At 37.0% G+C, this 19,696-nt stretch overlaps 1 protein-coding gene and 1 long non-coding RNA gene across 3 annotated transcripts in view; one reads left to right on the top strand and one right to left on the bottom strand.

Moving 5' to 3' along the window:
* LOC103022855 (potassium/sodium hyperpolarization-activated cyclic nucleotide-gated channel 1) overlaps positions 1–19,696 on the bottom strand; it is a 183,731-nt gene that overhangs the window by 50,451 nt on the left and 113,584 nt on the right. The gene's annotated exons all lie outside the window — the stretch shown is intronic.
* LOC125782366 (uncharacterized) lies at positions 1,639–4,547 on the top strand. The gene is made up of 2 exons (XR_007425000.1): positions 1,639–1,828; positions 4,323–4,547. It is a non-coding gene; the product is annotated as an uncharacterized LOC125782366 (long non-coding RNA).

The raw sequence follows: 19,696 nt of genomic DNA, 5'->3' as shown, positions 1-19,696 counted from the left end.
TGTAGACGGATGTGATAGCTCTTTGGTAATGTACGGTCTCTGTAGTTGTTCCCAAGTTGCTGACTGCTCAAATTTGCTCGGGCTGCTGGTGAGACGGGGAAGTGCTGAGGAGAGCTCTGCTCCCAAAACCTGCTCTTAAATCTACCGGCTGTCTGGTCTTATAGCAAACACTGCAGCGCTGCATATATCATCACTCCTCCTCGCCCCCCCGCCGCCGCCATGCTGAGAGATTTAAAGGGCCAGTACCCCTGGTACTTTCTGTCACATTACACGTTTTTTGTGTGCTATATCGTATCGTACGCAATAATATCACTAACATATTTTAATATCGTGAATGATTTTATACCCTGAAATATGGTGCCATATCACCCACCCCCCCCCAATCATCATATTAGGATACTATTTTGTTGCTGTTTTTAGCAAAAGAAAACTTCACACTGTTCTCATTTCCCATTATACATCTCTGGGAAAAAATAAATATAAAAATAAAAATAAATAAAAAATAATAGATCACTTTAGTATCTGAATCAGTTTCTCTTGTTTTGCTATTTATAGGCATATGTATTGAGTGTTGTGTAAAACGAACATTGTTCTTTTATTCTATAAACTACAGACAACATTTCTCCCTAATTCCAATTATTACAGCATTTATTTGCAGAAAATGAGAAATGACTAAAAATAACAAAAAAAGATGCCGAGCTTTCAGACCTTAAATAACGTACAAAAAAGCAAGTTCATATTCATAAATTCATACATTTTAAGAGTTCAGAAATCAATATTTGGGGGAGTAACCCTTTTTTAAGGTTTTTAATCACAGTTTTCATGCATCTTGGCATCATGTTCTCCTCCACCAGTCTTACACACTGCTTTTGGATAACTTTATGCTGCTTTACTCCTCCTGCAAAAATTCAAGCAGTTCAGCTTGGTTTGATGGCTTGTGATCATCCATCTTCCTCTTGATTATATTCCAGAGGTTTTCAATTTGGTAAAATTAAAGAAACTCATCATTTTAAAGTCTTATTTTTTCCAGAACTGTATAGATTATATCCGTCCAGTATCATTAATTTTACTTTAATACTGGATATATGGAGTATATTATTAGTATACAGTATATTAATCATGAAAGGTTAACTGAGGGGGTGGCTTGGAAATGCGAACACCTGTATAACTTGTGAGGTGTTATCTAGTGAGTGAGGATAAACACTGCCCAATTTGGCCAATTTAGTGTTTCTTTTTTTTTTAGCCAGGCAGTGTATACAGTAATTTTATTCATGTTTATAAAGAGCAACATGCTGTCCGGTGCCAGATTCAACAAAACCAAGCCCATTTTGACCTAAAATGTGTGTATATAAGATATAACCATGCATTTACACAGTGTGGAATAGGCTTTAATTAATTGTTAGCCACATTAGCAATGTAGCTTGAAGCTCATTTCTGACAGCAGCCTGTTTTAACTGACTTATCTTATTGAATTTGGGGTAAATGGGACACTGTATAAATTAGATATCTGCTGTACTTCTATTTTAATAAACAGTAAGTTGATAATGCAACAGAGAATAAAGCTGCTCTCTCTCTCTCTCTCTCTCTCTCTCTCTCACTTTCCTTCCTCCTTTCCCTTTCTCTTTCTCTCTCTCTCTGTGTTTTTCAGCACAGATCATCCATCAGCTGCGGCGACAGCAAATTTACAGCTAAATGAACTCCAGCAATGACTCACCTGTTAATGTGGAATCTAATCTCCGCACTGATTGCTTGTTTCTTTCAGAGATTGATGGAAAAATTATGTGATAATTGCGCTCAGCAGCACTGCAGTGGAGAAATAGCAGCGCAGGTACGCGGAGTGTTCACTTACATCGCTCGCATTACATCTGCATTAAGTGCTGTTATTAATACATCCCTCCAAAAATACTGTCCTCTCTCTGTTCCAACTAAACACACTTGCTTTTTTTATGTGCTATTTTGGAAAGGTATTAACATTATAGAACATCAGCAGTTCTTGAAATACTCAAACCAGCCCTTCTGACACCAATGGAAAACAGAATCTTTAAACAAATCTGGAGGCTAATATAAAGAATATCTACAGGGGTTGGACAATGAAACTAAAACACCTGGTTTCAGACCACAATAATTTATTGTTGAGGTGCACATTGAATTCTGCCGTGATTTGATCAGCCGTGGTTTTATGTTTTTTGGATACAATCCGGGTTAGCACCCGAACATCCGAACATTTCAGACAGCTTCCTCTTACAGCGTCCACAGTTAATCCTGTTGGATGTGGTTGGTCCTTCTTGGTGGTATGCTGACATTACTCTGGATACCGTGGCTCTTGATACTGTACATCACAAAGACTTGCTGTCTTGGTCACAGATGGTACGTCACCCATAATGTTGTGTGCATTGCAATATTTTGAGCAAAACTGTGTTAAAAGCTCTTACCCTGCTAGCTGAACACTCTTCACACTCTGCTCTTACTGGTGCAATAATGTGCAATTATGAAGATTGGCCACCAGGCTGCTCAAATTTAGCCATGAATCTTCCACACTAAAATATGACAGGTGTTTCAGTTTCATTGTCCATTTATATTATGTAATACGCATTCTTAGAAACCCCTCTATTTTTTATAGTTTTACTTCCTTAGAATCATTATCAGTGACAAATTCTCCGATTGGTGAGACCCTATTAGCTCTAGATGGGTTTCCTCACACAGCGTTATTATTAAGCAGTGTCTCTAAAGCCCAGACACCGGTTCATGTGTTCCTCCGGGAACGCCGGTTCTCCCGGCTTTTTCCCACAACACACCCTTTCCCCGCATCAGTAATGTGGCGTGTGATTAGCCGCAGATTGTATTTCAATTATCGCGTGTCTGGGCGCGCTGAAGAGAGAAGCGGGGAGCGTATATTACCTGAGTAAAACACACAGCCTCATTAATTACTGCAGGAAAACCGCAGCCCGTGCTCAGAGGAAAACACCGCAGGTATTGGCTGCATTACGCTGGATGGAGAGCACGAGCTGCGGATTTGTAGCGTTATTAGCCCATAGAGGCAGCATACAAATAACCACCCAGCTGTGGGCTTTTCAGAAAGGCAGCGTGTATGTGTGTGTGTTTTGTGTTTGTGTCAATATGTGTGTGTGTGTATGTGTGTGTGTCACATTAATGAATGTTATGAATGGGTATTTGGATGACTGAGTGTGAACATGCACTGTGCATGCATTTGCATGTGTGTGCTTCATGCATGTTGTAATTAGCAACCGTGAACGCATCCTCCACATCCCACCTCATCCATCATGCTACTGTCACTAACATCTTTATATACAGTAAGATTGATTATGACTACAGCTCTGAAAAAAAAAAAAAACAATTAAGAGACCACTTCAGTTTCTAATTCAGATTCTGATTTTGCTATTTATAGGTTTATGTTTGAGTAAAATGAACATTCTTGTTTTATTCTATAAACTACAGACAACATTTCTCCCAAATTACAAATAAAAATATTTTAGTCATTTAGAGCATTTATTTGCAGAAAATGAGAAATGCCTGAAATAACAAAAAAAAAAAAAGGAGAGCTTTCAGACCTCAAATAATGCAAAGAAAACAAAAAGTTCATATTCAAGTTTTAAGAGTTCAGAAATCAATATTCGGTGGAATAACCCTGTTTTTTAATCACAGTTTTTATGCATCTTGGCATCATGTTCTCCTCCACCAGTCTTACACACTGCTTTTGGATAACTTTATGCCTTTACTCCTGGTTAAGTTTGGTTTGATGATCAGCTTGTGATCATCCATCATTTTTAAGTGGTCTCTCATTTTTTTCCAGAGCTGTATGTGGGTTGAACCGCTAGCGGATAGTGGTTTCTCGTTCCTAATTTTCTGCAAATAAATGCTATAAATTAAAATATTTTTATTTGAAATTTGGGAGAAATGTTGTCTGTAGTTTATAGAATAAAACAACAGTGTTCATTTTACTCAAACATAAACTTATAAATAGCAAAATCAGAGAAACTGATTCAGAAACTGAAGTTTCTTAATTTTTTTCCAGGGCTGTAGTTTGTTTTAATACAATAAACACAGTACAGTCCAATATACTCGCCTCTGAATGGTGAAAGAGCTAGTGTTAGCTTTAGTTAGCAGCTAATGCTAATGCTGCTGCACCTAGCCTTAGTGCTGGAGAAACTTCACTGAAAACTCACCTTTATATCTCTGTACTTCAGCAGAGTAGCTTTACTCATTATTACCTAGTAGAATTCATACATAAAGCGCATCGGATTATAAGGCGACCTGTTGATTTTTGTGAAAATTAAAATTAAAGTTTTGTTTTGCATCCTCAGCTTATACTTCAGCGTGTACCAAGTTTGAGCTCCTCTTCTGCAGATGCTGGCATAGAAAAAGCCATGGTCTTGAGGCTTGGTTGACATGGCAACCCACAATCTCATAACCATCAGTTGGAGCCAGGAGGTGATGAACTGCTCTCCAGTATCAACAACATCACACTCTGTCAAGGCTGCTATTTCCATGTAAATAAAATTAATAAATAAAATAAAATATGCAATCCATCCATGGGTTTATTTACTTTTTTATATGACTGCATTAATAACTGCTGTATTATGCCAGGCATATCCACGCCTGCCACTAAAGTCAGTCTATACAGGCTGTGCATCAATATAAATGCAACTACAGTCGAGCTGTAACTCATACAGCGCCCTGTGCTTCACGCTCAGTGTGAGGATAAATGGTTTGTGGACACACTCGGGTATTAAACGGTTAATGCACGTGTTTGTTTGGCACGACCGCTGGGAAATATGAACACATGCTGTTTCCCTCCTCCTTCTGCAGACATGTTGTGTTGTTTTCTCTCTAGCTTTGTTGCTATATTTAGCTGCAGGTGTAGCAGAGCAGATATCAGATGGACGGTAATGTGTTAGCAAGCTGCTGAAAATAGCTTTACATGGAAGCTTAAAGTCATCTTAAATTTCTTCTAATCACTGATGACGCCTGATGCATTGTATCACCTACTAATAACACACCTAGCAGGAATGAATCAGAATTTAAAAAATATATATATCCGTTTTTCTTTAGTCATTTATTCTCTATTTCTTTCATTTTATCCCCTTTATATTTCCAAATATGTAAGACTAGTTACCCCACCTCATTACTAGCAATTCCTCCAACACTATGAAGGTGAATATAAGCATACGTCTCCTCCAGTATATGTCAACTCAACCTCTTTATCTTCTTTAATTACGTCTAATGAAGTATCACTGGGTAGCCGGCAAAACTCGGAGGCAAGCGCAGCGACCCAGCTCTGATACAACAGCTAACAGAAGCCTGTGCTGACCAACAGTACACAGGGAAGGATGGGATAGAGAGGGGATATAGAGAGATCCATCAGCCCACCCAGGGAGAGCAAGGCAAATTGTTCTTTCTCTCAGACTCTGGCTGCTGATGCCAAACAGCATGATCCAGCAAGAACACTGGGCTTACTGTTTGTTTCAATAAGATACAAAAAGATGGAGCCTCTCCTGGTGACAGTATGAGAATGAGACTCATGTCGGCTCTTGAATAAATACATTGTGTAATAATAATAATTATTATTATAATTATTTTTTAAATACTTTTTTTGTTAAATACTTGAATGTTTTGCCTTTTAATGTGTTTGAGAGCATCAGCTGTATATTTGAATATAATTGAATGTTCTTATCCATATTATGGAAGAACTACTCAACTAAATAAATAAAAATATACTTTTCTTTAAGAAATTACAGTCACTCAATAGGAAAAAAAATTAAGAACCTAAAGAGGAGCCTCATACTGTTGCAAAGACCATCAAAAAGGTTATGATGGAACTGGCCCTCATCAGAAGCGGCCCAAAAAAAGATCAGAAACTTCAGCAACTCTAAAAACTATTTACACACGCCTCTCTCTGATGGAGACTGACGGGTTTCTGATCCAAAAAGATGGTGTATCTCATGGTGACAGTTTGAGAATGAGATTACTCATGTCAAATGTTAAATAAATATGTTGTGCAAATAAAATAACGCTTTTTTTTGTGTGTGTTGGTTACAATTTAGAAAAAGAGACCAGAAAAAAGTATTGTTTGGGTATTGGTACTAAATTCAAAGTATCGTATCAGTACCAGTATTGAAAATTTGAAACCGATACCCAGCCCTAATTACAACCAAACCAGAATCCGCTACTTCCTGTACATCAAGGGAGTCAAGGGCTTTTCCTACAAAAAAACCCCCAGAATTCTCGGTTTTTAGCAATTTTTTAAGGGATTTTTTTTAAGGGTTTTTAGTGGTTCCTGATTTATGGGCACATGTGGAAACTTGCACGAACACACACAGCAACCTGACTGACTACACACACACACACACACACACACACACTCATGCACATTCAGAGACCACAGAGCTAATCAACACGTTCTTCGAGTACAGTCCACTAATCACTGGCGAATCACTTGAGCTTACACGGCGAGTGTGAGGGAAGGAACAGAGAGTGCGAGCTCTGATTGTGAAGGAGGGAAAGCAGTCAATATTGCTCATTCTCTCTGGATCAGGAGTGGGGGGGGGGGCGATGGGGAGGGGCTGCCGCAGATTAATAGAGAATCCAGCCTCTACAGTAAAACCAAACACTGTTACATCTCCTCCCGCGGAGACACAATTATTCCTACAGAATCTGATTTGGTCGACTGCAGCAGGAGTCGGTTCAGTGGCGGCTGATTTTATTGCTGTGGAAATTAAAGCAGTTAGAGTCTTAGATTTGATCTGAAAGGGGTTTAGAGCGCGTCTGGATTCAGAGGTATTGCCTGGGGAAGGGAGAAGTGAGGTGATTAGGGCTCTGAGTTAAAGAATCTCAGCAGCGTTCTGGAGCTAGCAGCGTGTTAGCACAGAGCGGGACCCTGAAGGCTTCCAGCGAGCTGAGCTCCGGAGGTGCTCCAGGGGAACACTGCACTGTAGAGATCCTGCCTCCTGGGCAAAAGCAGCGTCGCAAGTTATGAGCACTTGGTAGCCCAATCATGCAGAGATAGATAAGGGTAAAGAAAAATCAGTCTATACATGATATATTGTGAGCAGAGGTGGAAAAAGTACTGAAAAATTGTAATTAAGTAAAAGTACCTTTACTTTGCTAAAATTCTACTCAAGTAAAAGTAAAAGTACCCATCTAAAAATCTACTCGAGTAAAAAAAAAAAAAAAAAGTACTCAATTTAAAATGTACTTTGAGTAAATGTTACATTAGTTACTTTTAATTATTTGATGTAAAAAAGTAAAAACAAATCATAAATTAAATTGTTTTTAATTAACTATTATTCCAAATAATAATTTGGATCTTTCAGGCAGTATTTGTTCAGACCACCCCATAAAACAAACAAAAAACTTTCAAGAACAAGTGGCGTATGTTTCTATAATTCATTTTTTTCTTTACTGTTAAAAAGTTATGCTCATATAGATGACTATAAACTGTATTTGTATAGTTTTACAGTTTATTATTATTGCATCCGTGCCATTTTTTTTTTTTTTTTTTTATTCAGACAATTGTGTGTGTTTTTTCCCCAAGCATTTTATTTTTTACTCAGTAACGGGGAGTTTCCCAATGTAGCAAAGTAAATTACTTGTGTCAAAATGTACTTGAGTAAAAGTAAAATTACCTATTTTAAAAACTACTTTAAAATGACAAATGACTCATAAAATTTACTCAATTACAGTAACTTGAGTAAATGTAATTCATTACTTTCCACCTCTGATTGTGTGCATAATTTTTATTTTAGCTTAGCGAATTTTTATTTCAGCTTAAGAAAGTTAAATTTTCTTCTTCCAAAAAAAAAAAAAATTGTGCAAAGCAATGCACTGTTAAGATACGAATGTGCCAAAGTCAGAGCACATCTAGCTCTTATAGGGAATGATGTTACGCCTAAAACACACCCATGATTAATTAAGAGAATTATTTCACGCCTTTAGTGTGTTTAGAGCCATGCAATGCATATTTTTTCCACCCTCACGGTACCAAAGACACAACAACTATACTACAGATTAGTGCTGTGTGATATGATGATAAATATCGTGGGGACGATAGAAAAGTGTTTACTGTGCTTCTTACCTTCTATCGTCTCTATCGTTTCTACAGTAACTTCATCAATTATTCATGCAAATATAGAAAATAGGCTATGGTAAAATGTATTGGCGTTAGGGTTGGGTTTCTATTATGGTTTTCTATTTTTGGTGAGGATCTTGGACTGATTTTATGTGGTACACGGCGCTCTGTTGTGTATTTTTACATTTTAATTATTTCACTAGAACGCTGCCGCTGTTCCTTCTGTTCTATAGGTGTTGCATCTCATAGCGCTGGCAAAGCTTTATATATATATATTTTTTTAGCATTTTGAGCTTAGTTTAGTTGCTTATTTTCCTATTTTATATCTATTTTTCTGTTTTTATTAAATGTTGTTATTACCTTATTAGCTTGTTGCTGCCTTCTGTTTTTATTTAGCATACAGAACGCCTCCCTGTTTTTTTCTATGAATGTTGATTTATTAATTTAATAGCTGTATCTAACTATTTTAAGCCACATAGACACTGTGTGATTTTTTTTTAATCAAGTGCGGAGAGCTCATCCGCATGTTTGAATGGTTTGTTCTGTAGGAAAATGCATGCAATTTATATGCTGACACTGTAGTCTGACTGGCAGGCTGAGACACTGAACGTCATGCAGCCCGTACGCAGTAGAATTAGCTTCAGATCCCCGCGAGCCGTGCACCCATTCAATTTTAATACTATATTTATTTTATATAAAGCTATGGTATGATACTCAACATATAGCATATAAGTAACCAAATCTTATTGTTAAATAATCAAACTAATGAAAACTGAAAGTGAAAGTTCTCCTTAACTGAAAATAATAAAAACGAAATGAAATTACAGATTGAATGCCCTCATTTTTGTGTTTGTTAATTTATTTAGAATTTATTTACATAAATGTGGTATATCATGATATACATTGTTATCGTGATATAAAAAAAAACTCCATATCGTGATATATGATTTTTCCCATATCGCCCAGCACTACTATAGATGGTTAAAACAGGGCCCTATGTGTTAAACAGCTTGCAAAAACTGAAGTGCTGAGTCGGAAGCTGATTTAATTGACACATCTCCACACTGCAGTAACATACAAAGACAGGCTCAGATATTTTTAGGCCCGAAATTTCTCTCCATCTCTGGGGAAAGAAGAAGGTTGTGCGGTGCTCGGGGCGATGGTGAAACTCAAGTCATACATCAGTGGGTTTCTGACGCAGCATTTCATTTCTGTTTCATTTGCTTGCCTGCTGGAAGTGTGCGCAGTCTGCTAGAGTTCACACTCAGAGTGTTCACAGCCTCTCTGACAGCATGAGGAACAGTAGCAGCGCTACACTGCTAACAGTGCTAACAGTGCTGCGGTGAAACACACAGATGGAGTACAGTACAGATCCGGTGTGGCGTGAACTGAAACTGAGTACAAATGAGCAGATCGTGCTAAAAGTATTAATTTACCAAACTAAATCATTGTTCAGGTTTCAATCACTTCCATTACCTCATGTTTATAATAAAACCAATCACCTGCTGAGTGCACATGCACACTGCTTTAACATACATTAGTAAAAAAAAGAATGAGCTCAGCGCCTGTGCAGCAACAAGTCCAGTCGTGAAAAATTTCACTACTCACTACTAAATATTCCACAGCCAACTGTCAGTGATATTATAACACAGTGCAATAGCAACTCATCTTCTTTTCGTGTATTTGAAGTTTTTATACATACAAATGCATCTCAATTTTTATTTATTTTTTTTTATTTTTAAGTGTTAATTTCATTTATTGTTCATGATTATGGCTTACAGCCAATAAAAACCCTAAAAAGCAGTGTCTAAAAAATTTGAATATTATATAAGACCAATTGGTATTTTTGGCAGTGTGCCAAGTCCTGCTGGAAAATGAAATCCTCATCTCTATAAAAGTTGTCAGTAGAGGTGAGGCTGTGAGATGAAGTGCTGTGAGATTTTGTGAGAAAACAAAACTGCAATGACTTTAGACTTGATAATAAAACACAGTGGATCAACACCCGCAGATGACATATGTAAGCTATAATATAATCATCAACAATAAAAAAAAATAGATAAATAATGCTTAAAATAGATCACTCTGTGTGTAATACATCTCTATAATATAAGTTTCCCATTTTGCAATTAATTTAATGATAAAAAAAATGTGTGATCTGAACTAAAGATTTGTAGTTGACACAATTGGTGGTGCTTTTAGTCATAAAACGTAAGAATTTGAGTTTGAGCCTTAAAACTCAAATATTTAGTGCAGTAAGTTTAAAATTTTGGCTTGAAATTTTGCATTTTTCTCTTTTTTTAATTTTTACAGTGTACAGGTCCCACATGGGTGAATTTAGAGCTGGGCGATATGGCCCAAAAAAAAAATCTTTGATTAAAAAAAAATAATAATCTGATTTTCGATTTAAATCGTTTTTTCCCCCCTACTAAAATCTCCTAAAAGTCGTTAACGACGTCATCGCCTAATTTGCATAATACATGTTTTTAAAGCTGTAAAGGATTAACATTGTGAGAGAGAAAAAACTGAAGACACTTTTATATTTATATTTCTGCTCTGTAAATACGGGGCGGGGTCAGTCAGCACGCACAGTGTGTGGGAGAGAGGGGCGGGGCTAAGCTCAGGGGAGCGTCGGTGGTGAAAATTAAAACTCAGAGAAAATTGATTTTCATAAAAACACATCGTCCTTAACTGTAAATTCGAATTAATCGATAAAATCGATTAATCGCCCAGCTCTAGGTGAATTATCTGAGAAGTCAGTAATTCATAATTAATTTCTCTGGGTGATATATATATATTTTTTTATTAATTTAAAGGGTAGATGACAGCCAAGCTATCTAAAGTGACATTTGAGATAAAAGCAGTGGGCATCAGTTTTACCCCCTTAAAGAATTTAAGTGTTTTTTTGTTGTTGTTTCCTGAAGATCGTGATCTGAAATCCCAGTCTTGCTGGAACATCCATTTGAATTAAACCCCAGTCTGAGCCCGGAGCTGAATAATTCATGCACAAAGGTGTGCTGTATTGATTGACACTTAAAGATGAAACAAACACTAACAAGGCCTCGGCCATGGATGGAGCGGCGCAGCCCAGCTCTACCGCTGCCGCCAGTAAAGGGCATGAAGTAATAATCACCATGCTGTTGCTGCTGCTGATTTGCTGTGAAACTCAAGCAGATGAAATAAAGCAATTATTTTAAGGTTACAGTGCAGAACATTGGCTTTAATTTAAACGTGTTCACAAACTGTTGTTTTACAGTCATTATAAGACAATAGGAATTAGGTGTGTATTGTAGGGCTGGGCAAATATCATTGAAAAGTCAAAATGTAAAACTCATATTATATATACGTATTATATACACGCAGAGTGATCTATTTTAGGAATTTGTTTATTTTATTATTGTTGATGATTATGAAGCTTACAGCCAATGAAAAAAACAACAAAAAAAAACAGTGTCTCAGAAAATTTGATTATTATATAAGACCAATTTTTACTTTTGGCAGTGTGGGCAGTGTGCCAAGTCCTGCTGGAAAATGAAATCCACATCTCCATGAAAGTGCTGTAAGATTTTGTGGGAAAACAAAACTGTGCTGACTTTAGACTTGATAATAAAACACAGTGGATCAACACCAGCAGATGATGGACATGTCTCTCCAAACAAACCATCACTGATCATCAGTAAATTTTACATTTCATTTCGGAAATCAAGGGAGCAGAGTCTGGAGGAAGAGTGGAGAGACACACAGTCCAAACTGCTCGAGGTCTAGTGTGAAGTTTCCACCAATCAGTGATGATTTGGAGAGCAAAATGACCGAGTTAATGCCCATGAATTGTACGATCAATCGTTAGCGATCAATCGTTAAACATCATGACAGACAAATACACCACCCTTAGACCCTTCAGATTTTGGTCTAGACCAGGGTTGATTTATTATTACTGTTTTATTTTGGACAATATATTGTTCCAGAAATGCAAGAAACTGCAATAAACAATGCAACTGTTTAAAAATTTAGTAACTTAAGTAAGTATAATGATAATATAATAGCATCATAATGTATTTAAATCCTTTTAAAGAGCAAAACATTTTGAATTATGGAGAATATCCTAAAAAAAATACCATTAATAAACTTATTTTCAACAAAGACGCAAAAAAAAAAGCTCAAAGGCCAGTCATTGTGTGATAGTCAATAATATATGTTCAGACTTTAAGTTTAAAAAATAAACTTTAAATAAATCTGCTGTATCTGCTGAGCTGCTGTGTATCAGAAGTGTGTGAGGAAGAGCGAGTCTCGTGAAGCTTCATGCTGTGTCAGAAGCTCTGAGGTAGTCGTATCTGGAGCAGAATATGTTCTGCAGGAGGAGCCGTGATGTCTACCCTGTTTGAAGTAACGTCTACATGGATGAACGATGACACACACACACACACACACACACACACACACACACACACACACACACACACACACACACACACACAAGCCGCAGAACGGTCAGGAAAAAAAAAAAAAAAGAACAACTAAAAATAGAGGAGAGGTGATTAAAAATTCCAAACACTGAGCGGTGGGGGCCGGTGGGCCGGTGGGCCTGCGCTGCCACATTCACTGCAAACTCCTCTTATCAGATAAAATCAGACCACTGCAGTGTAGACTTCTGACCTAGCCTGCAGCCTACAGGACGTTTCAGCAACACACACACACACTCATACATACATGGCAGGACCTTTGACCCTCGCCTCAAGGTGCATGAGGCGTAGATCAAAGTGCCAGAACCCTTTTAAACTACAGAGAGAGACAGAGAGAGAGAGAGAGAGAGTGAGAGTGTATGTGAACAAGAGCAGAAGAGAAGGATAGAGAGAGAGAGGACGAGAAACCATGAAAAAGCAGAAAACATAAAAGAGAGAGAGATTGTGAGAGTGAAGGAGAGATAGAACGAGAGCAGGAGAGAAAACGAGAGAGAGGAGGAGAGAGAAAGGGAGAGGGAGCATGAGAAATCAGAAAGCCTTAGAGAGAGTGTAAGTGAGAGTGAGAGTAAGAGAGAGATAGAACGAGAGAGGGAGAGAGAGAGAGAGCATGAGAATAGAAGATTGAGAGAGTGAGAAGGATAGAATGAGAGCGTGAGAGAAGGAAAGAGAGGAAGAGAGAGCATGAGAAAGCAGAAAGCATGAAAGAGAGAGAAATTGTACGAGTGAGAGAGATAAAACGAGGGCAGGCGAGAAAGAGAGAGAGAGAGAGAGAGGGAGAGAGAGAGAGAGAACAAGAGTGGGAGAGAAGGAGAGAGAGGAAGAGAAACCATGAGAAAGCAGAAAACATGAAAGAGAGAGAGATTGTGAGAGTGAGGGAGAGATAGAACGAGAGCAGGATAGAAAACGAGAGAGAGGAGGAGAGAGAAAGGGAGAGGGAGCATGAGAAATCAGAAAGCCTTAGAGAGAGTGTAAGTGAGAGTGAGAGTAAGAGAGAGATAGAACGAGAGAGGGAGAGAGAGAGAGAGCATGAGAATAGAAGATTGAGAGAGTGAGAGAGATAGAATGAGAGCGTGAGAGAAGGAAAGAGAGGAAGGGAGAGCATGAGAAAGCAGAAAGCATGAAAGAGAGAGAAATTGTACGAGTGAGAGAGATAGAACGAGGGCAGGCGAGAAAGAGAGAGAGAGAGAGAGAGAGCATGAGAAAGCAGAAAGCATGAGAGAGATTGTGAGTATTTGAGAGTAAGAGAGAGACAGAATGAGAGAGGGAGAGAGAGAGCATGAGAGAAAAACAGAGAGAAGAAAGGAAAAGAGAAAAAGTGTAACACTCACAAAAAAAATTGAATACACTACACAATAAATGATTACTGAATAATTAGTAGTTACTGAATAATAAATCATTATCAGTAGATGCTAAATACATCATATATTTGTACTAAATAAGTACTGAAATTTGTAGTTACTTCACTATTAGAAGGTAGTAGGTACTAAATAGTCAATGCATACTAAAACAATATGAACTATTGAATAGTTTGTAGGTACAGAGAGATTAGTAGGTACTGAATAATTAATAAGTACTGAGTTATTAGTAGGTACTGCATAATCAATGCTTACTGAAAAATACAATTATTGAATAATTAGTAGTTACTGAATAATTAGTAAGTACTGAGTAATAAGTAGGTACTGAATAAAAGTGATTAGGAGGTATTGAATAATAAATGCTTACTGAAAAAGATTAATTATTGACTAATTAGTAGGTACTGAGAGATTAGTAGGTACTGAATAATTAGTAAATACACAGGGATTAGAAGGTACTGAATAATTAGTAAGTATTGAGAGATTAGTAGGTACTGAAAAATTAGTAAATACTGAGAGATCAGTAGGTACTGAATAATAAGTAAGTACTGAGGGAGCTGAAGGTACTAAATAAGTAGTAAGTACTGAGAGTTTAGTAGGTACTGAATAATTAGTAAATACTGAGAGATTAGTAGGAACTGAATAATTAGTAAATACTGAGGGATATAAATAATAAATGCTTACTGATAAAAATTTAATTATTGAATATTTAGTAGGCACTGAGGAGTTAATAGATACTAAATAATTAGTAAGTATTAAATAATTAGCAAGTACTGAAAAATTAGTAGGTACTGAATAATTAGTAAGTACTAAGTGATTATTAGGTACTTTATGATGCTTACTGAAAAATGATTTAACATTGAATAATTAGTAGGTACTGAGTGATAAGTAGGTACTGAATAAGAAATGCTTACTGAAAAAGCATTAATCATTAAATAATTAGTAGGTACTGAGTAATTAGTAGGTACTGATGATTATTAGATTAGATTGCATTAACTGTTACTGAAAAATAACTATTTATTGAATAATATTAGATTTAGATATAACTTTATAACTACCATGTAATACATAATATGTATAACACTTAAACTAAGGCTGGGATCTAAGGGGTTAAACACATCTGTGAAATAACCTTTAATGCGGCTGTAAAGATGAATCTGAAAGTCATATTTGTCGTGTAGTTCTGAGAGTGAAGAATTGACCTGAGCAGACTGACACTATTGAGATTATTTTTTCTGAAGATAAAAGCATCCTGTTTGAGGCCTTAAATTTTAATATCCAAAATGTCAAGGAGCCGACTACATTAAGGTCAGCTGGCGAGAGATAAAACGCGGGAGGAATCTGCTGCATCTTTAATTCCCGTCCTCTCAGCGGCGCCAAGACTGATGTGGCCTTTTCCTTAATTATTTACCATCCTGGCATGAAGTGTGGCCATATTTTGTGCAGCATGAATGATTAATTATGAACATCTATAAGCCTGTGTTATTGTGATATACATGCAGCTGAGCTACACGACTCGAGGACATTATCCTAATGCAACATTTATACTCATATCGTATATACAGCACATTAATATACTGCTCTCTTCATCTGCACCATTAAACGCCTCATTTATTATTCATTACAGACATTTGTTGCTTTGTTTATGAAGTGTGACACACTACTGAAATCTCATATGTAAATTATAGTGTTTTTTTGGCCTGGTTTCTTTTAATGTTTATTGCAGCTTAGAAAAATGAATTTAACCCTAGAATGTCTTTTTATGTTTTTATGTTGTTGTACCTTTAATTTGCATATCTGAAGAAATTCAATATTGTATTATTTATTTATGTATTTTTAATTCTACTGTTAAACATGTAATATGCATAGAATAAACTCCTGACAAATCAAGCACACATATAAAATATTACTTAAAGCCTGTGCGCTGCTACATTTACTGAAAAATTAGAACTAAAAATATTATTCACTTATACATATACTAATGCATCTCAAAAAATTAGAATATCATTGCAAAGTTACTTTATTTCAGTAAATCAGCTTAAAATGTGAAACTCATATATTATATATGATATATTATATATTACACACATTTTACATTTTATTATAGATGATTATGGCTTACAGCCAATGAAAACCCAGAAATTAGTGTCTTTAGAAAATTATAATATTAAATAAGACCAATTGGACCTGTTGGCAGTTTGGGCAGTGTGCCAAGTCCTGCTGGAAAATGAAATCTGCATTTTCCAGACTTATCAAATTTTACAGGAGACCCTACTTTACTTTTCACCAGTCACCAGTTCCTGTCCCATGATTTTTGCCATTGCTTTTCCCAGTGTAAACTACACAGTTATCGAACACTACAGAAATACTGAATTTAACACTCTTCAGGCCGGGCCTGAGCTCCTGAACATCCTCATTATCAGCCTCCAGCCAGAGCATCAGGACCATTCACACCCCCAGCAGGGTCACGCTTCTCCCCGAGACCCCCCACCCAGCCCCCAGAAAAAAGACTGAGCAGATCTTTACTTATTTTTCATCTGCATTGATTTTTAGGGAGAAAGTGCTACAGAGATAAACATGCCGGAGTGACATCGATTCAACAGCGCTACTACAAAAAGCTAAAGAGAGAGAGAGAGAGAGAGAGAGAGAGAGAGAGAGAAAGGAGACAGAACGACAGCGAGAGAGAAAAAGAGTGAGAGCAACAGCACTACAGAGAAATTGAGAGAGGGAAAGAGAAGGAGAGAGAGCACAGCAGAACTACAAAGAAAGCAAGAGAGAGAAAGAGCAAAGAAGGGAGAGAGTGATAGCAACAGCACTAGACAAAGAGAGGGGAGAGAGAGACTGATAGAGCAAGATAGAGAGAGAGAGAGAAGGAGAGAAAGAGCGTGAGAGGGAAAGACAGAGAGCAACAGAGAGAGCGAGAGCAACAGCACAACACAGAAAGAGTGAGAGAGAAAAAGAGAGAGAGGGGGAGAAAGGGTAAATAGTGAGAGCAACAACATTACAGAGAGAGAGAGAGAAGGAGAGAGTGACAGAGAGTGAGAGCAACAGCAGGACAGAGAGAGAGAGGAGAGACAGAGGAAGACAGAGAAAGTGAGAGCAACAGCACAACACAGAGAGAATGAGAGAGAAAGAGAGGGAGAGAAGGTGAAGAGTGAAAGCAACAACATTACAGCGAGAGAGAGAGAAGGAGAGAGTGACAGAGAGTGAGAGCAACAGCAGGACAGAGAGAGAGAGAAGGAGAGACAGAGAGAGAGAGAGAGAGAGAGAGAGAGGAAAGAGAGAGCAACAGAGAGAGCAAGAGCAACAGCACTACAGAGAAAGAGAAGGGGAGAGTGACAGTGACAGAGAGAGAGAGAGTGAGAGAGAGAGAGAGAGAGAGAGAGAGAGAGAGAGAGAGAAAATGTTCCATGTTCTTTCTACCTGTAAAGCCGGTGACTAATGGAACAAAAGAGCTAAATCACTTCCCGGGAATATTTTGTTCTTCCTGTTCTGCTGTTGGTAACATTTTGTCCAGCCTGTTAAATTCAGAGGAGCAGCATCACCTTAAATAAAGCCCAGGAGATCAGGAGAACACCGTGCAGAAAAGCAGAACATCCAATTATCATTTACCAGCAGTAGAGGAGGAGGAGGAGGAGGAGGAAGATGGAGGAGTCGTTTATCTCAATCTGTGTAGTAAGAGCTCAGTGGGGATGCATCACATTAAGCCACTAAAAGAGTGACGACTTTATATCAAAGCTCACATCGAGCAGCCGGAAACCAGACCCCAGAGCTGCTTTAACCTGACGCCAGGTTCACACTGCCTAAATCAGACAACCTGAAAGAATTCTCAGGCATGTTAAATTAAATAAAATCAGCCTATAAGAAATCACACAGAAAAAAAATTAATTACCTATATTTGAAGAAGGAAAAACTAAAATTTGTTCTGACATCATCTACAAAAATAATATTATGAAAATGATTATGAAAAGAGATTTAAATGAAGCAATTACAAAAATACCATTTAAAAATATTTACTGAACATAATTAATATCCTATCAGAAAAAACAACAACAAAGCACAATAGAAATTTTGCCTCATCAGCACTATTTTAACAATTAATTTATTTTAGAGTTGCTATTCTAGTCACACATTTAGCTAGCTAGCTTCTTCAGCAATGCAAGTTTAGTCATAGATTTACCTTAGTAGTGTAATATTAGATCAATAGTAATCATAAATGTATGAAAGCAGTGCAATTTGTCAAACTTTTACCTCAGTAGTGCTATTCCGATCATTCCGATTAATATAAGCTGTGTAATTAGTCAAAAATTACCTCAGTGATGCTATTCTAATCATACATTTACTTTAGCACTGCAATTAGCCCACATTTTACCTCAGTAATGCTCTTCTAATCATACATTTACTTTAGCACTGCAATTAGCCCACATTTTACCTCAGTAATGCTCTTCTAATCATACATTTACTTTAGCCATGATGATAAAACTGTTAAATGAATACACGCATTTGCGTCCGCTTTTCGCATCTGCTTGCTTCGCAAACGTGGCATGATGAGTGATTTGTTTGATAAAGAATAAACAAACAAACAAAAAAATATATATATACAACATGGGAGCTCTACTGAAACCTATGATTTATTTTTTTTTACTTTAATAATACATATTTATATTCACTGATTTCTTGTTTATTTTTTAGGTCATGTTTTATGTTTGTGTTTGTATACTTTGCATAAACTCTCATTCTCTGTTTCAGGGCGAAAAACAAACAAAAAAAAAAACACAAGGAAGAAAAACCAGAGGCCAGAATTTAAAAGCACATCCTAGTAGTGCTATTCTAATCATATATTTACTTAAGCAGTGCATTTAGTCAAACATTTACCTCAGTAGTGCTCTTTCTATCACACTTTTAATTTAGCAGTGCAATTAATCAAACTTTTGCCTCAATAGTGCTATTCTAATCATACATTTACTTTAGCCAAGATGATTAAACTGTTAAATGAATACTTGCATTTGCAGCCACTCTTCTCATCACCTTGCTTCGCAAACGTGACATGACAGATATATATATATATATATATACACACACACAACATGGGAGCTCTATTGAAACCTTTGATTATAATTTTTTTCTACTTTAATAATACATATTTATATTCACTGATTTATTGTTGATTTTTTTAGGTCATGCTTTTTAATGTTTGTGTTCATATACTTTGCATAAACTCTTATTCTCTGTTTCAGGGCAAAAAAAATAAAAAATAAAACAAGGAAGAAAACCTGAGGGCAGCATTTAAAACCACATCCTTCGGTGACAATTTCCAGTTCCTAATCTTGTTTCTCTGCTGTTCCTCACTGCAGGCGTTTGACCTCTCGTTTGCTTGGCGAGAGAGAGGGAGCGAGAGAGAGAGCAGAATTTAAATTTCACCCTGAGAAACTGTGATACTTGTTCTGGTGACTCGTGCCATGAAATGTAATGAAATGGATTAAGCCTCTGTTATGGAAGTCTCTGCAGCTCATTTCTACAGCAGCTCCCATTATATATGCATGCATTACTTTACATGTATATAATGTATGTATTTCCAGCTAAATTATGCCGGTTCTTCAAAGCATGAAATCTTCTGACAACAGAAAAAAAAAAAAGTGTGAAAGTGCTTCTGCCATTTATGCTTGAATACCTTGGCCCAGTGCTGAAGACTCTAGAGCCGGGACTGAAGCCATCGTGAATTAAGTGCCAGTTATATTAGTCCTCCCTGAAATGCAGGAATTCTGCGATGTAGCACAACTGCTGTAAAATGTAGCCTGACG

This window comes from Astyanax mexicanus, chromosome 17 (genome assembly GCF_023375975.1).
Source record: "Astyanax mexicanus isolate ESR-SI-001 chromosome 17, AstMex3_surface, whole genome shotgun sequence".
In the NCBI taxonomy this organism is placed as follows: domain Eukaryota; kingdom Metazoa; phylum Chordata; class Actinopteri; order Characiformes; family Acestrorhamphidae; genus Astyanax; species Astyanax mexicanus.
The sequence above is the reverse complement of the archived record's forward strand: the minus strand, read 5'-3'. Positions and strand labels throughout refer to the sequence as shown.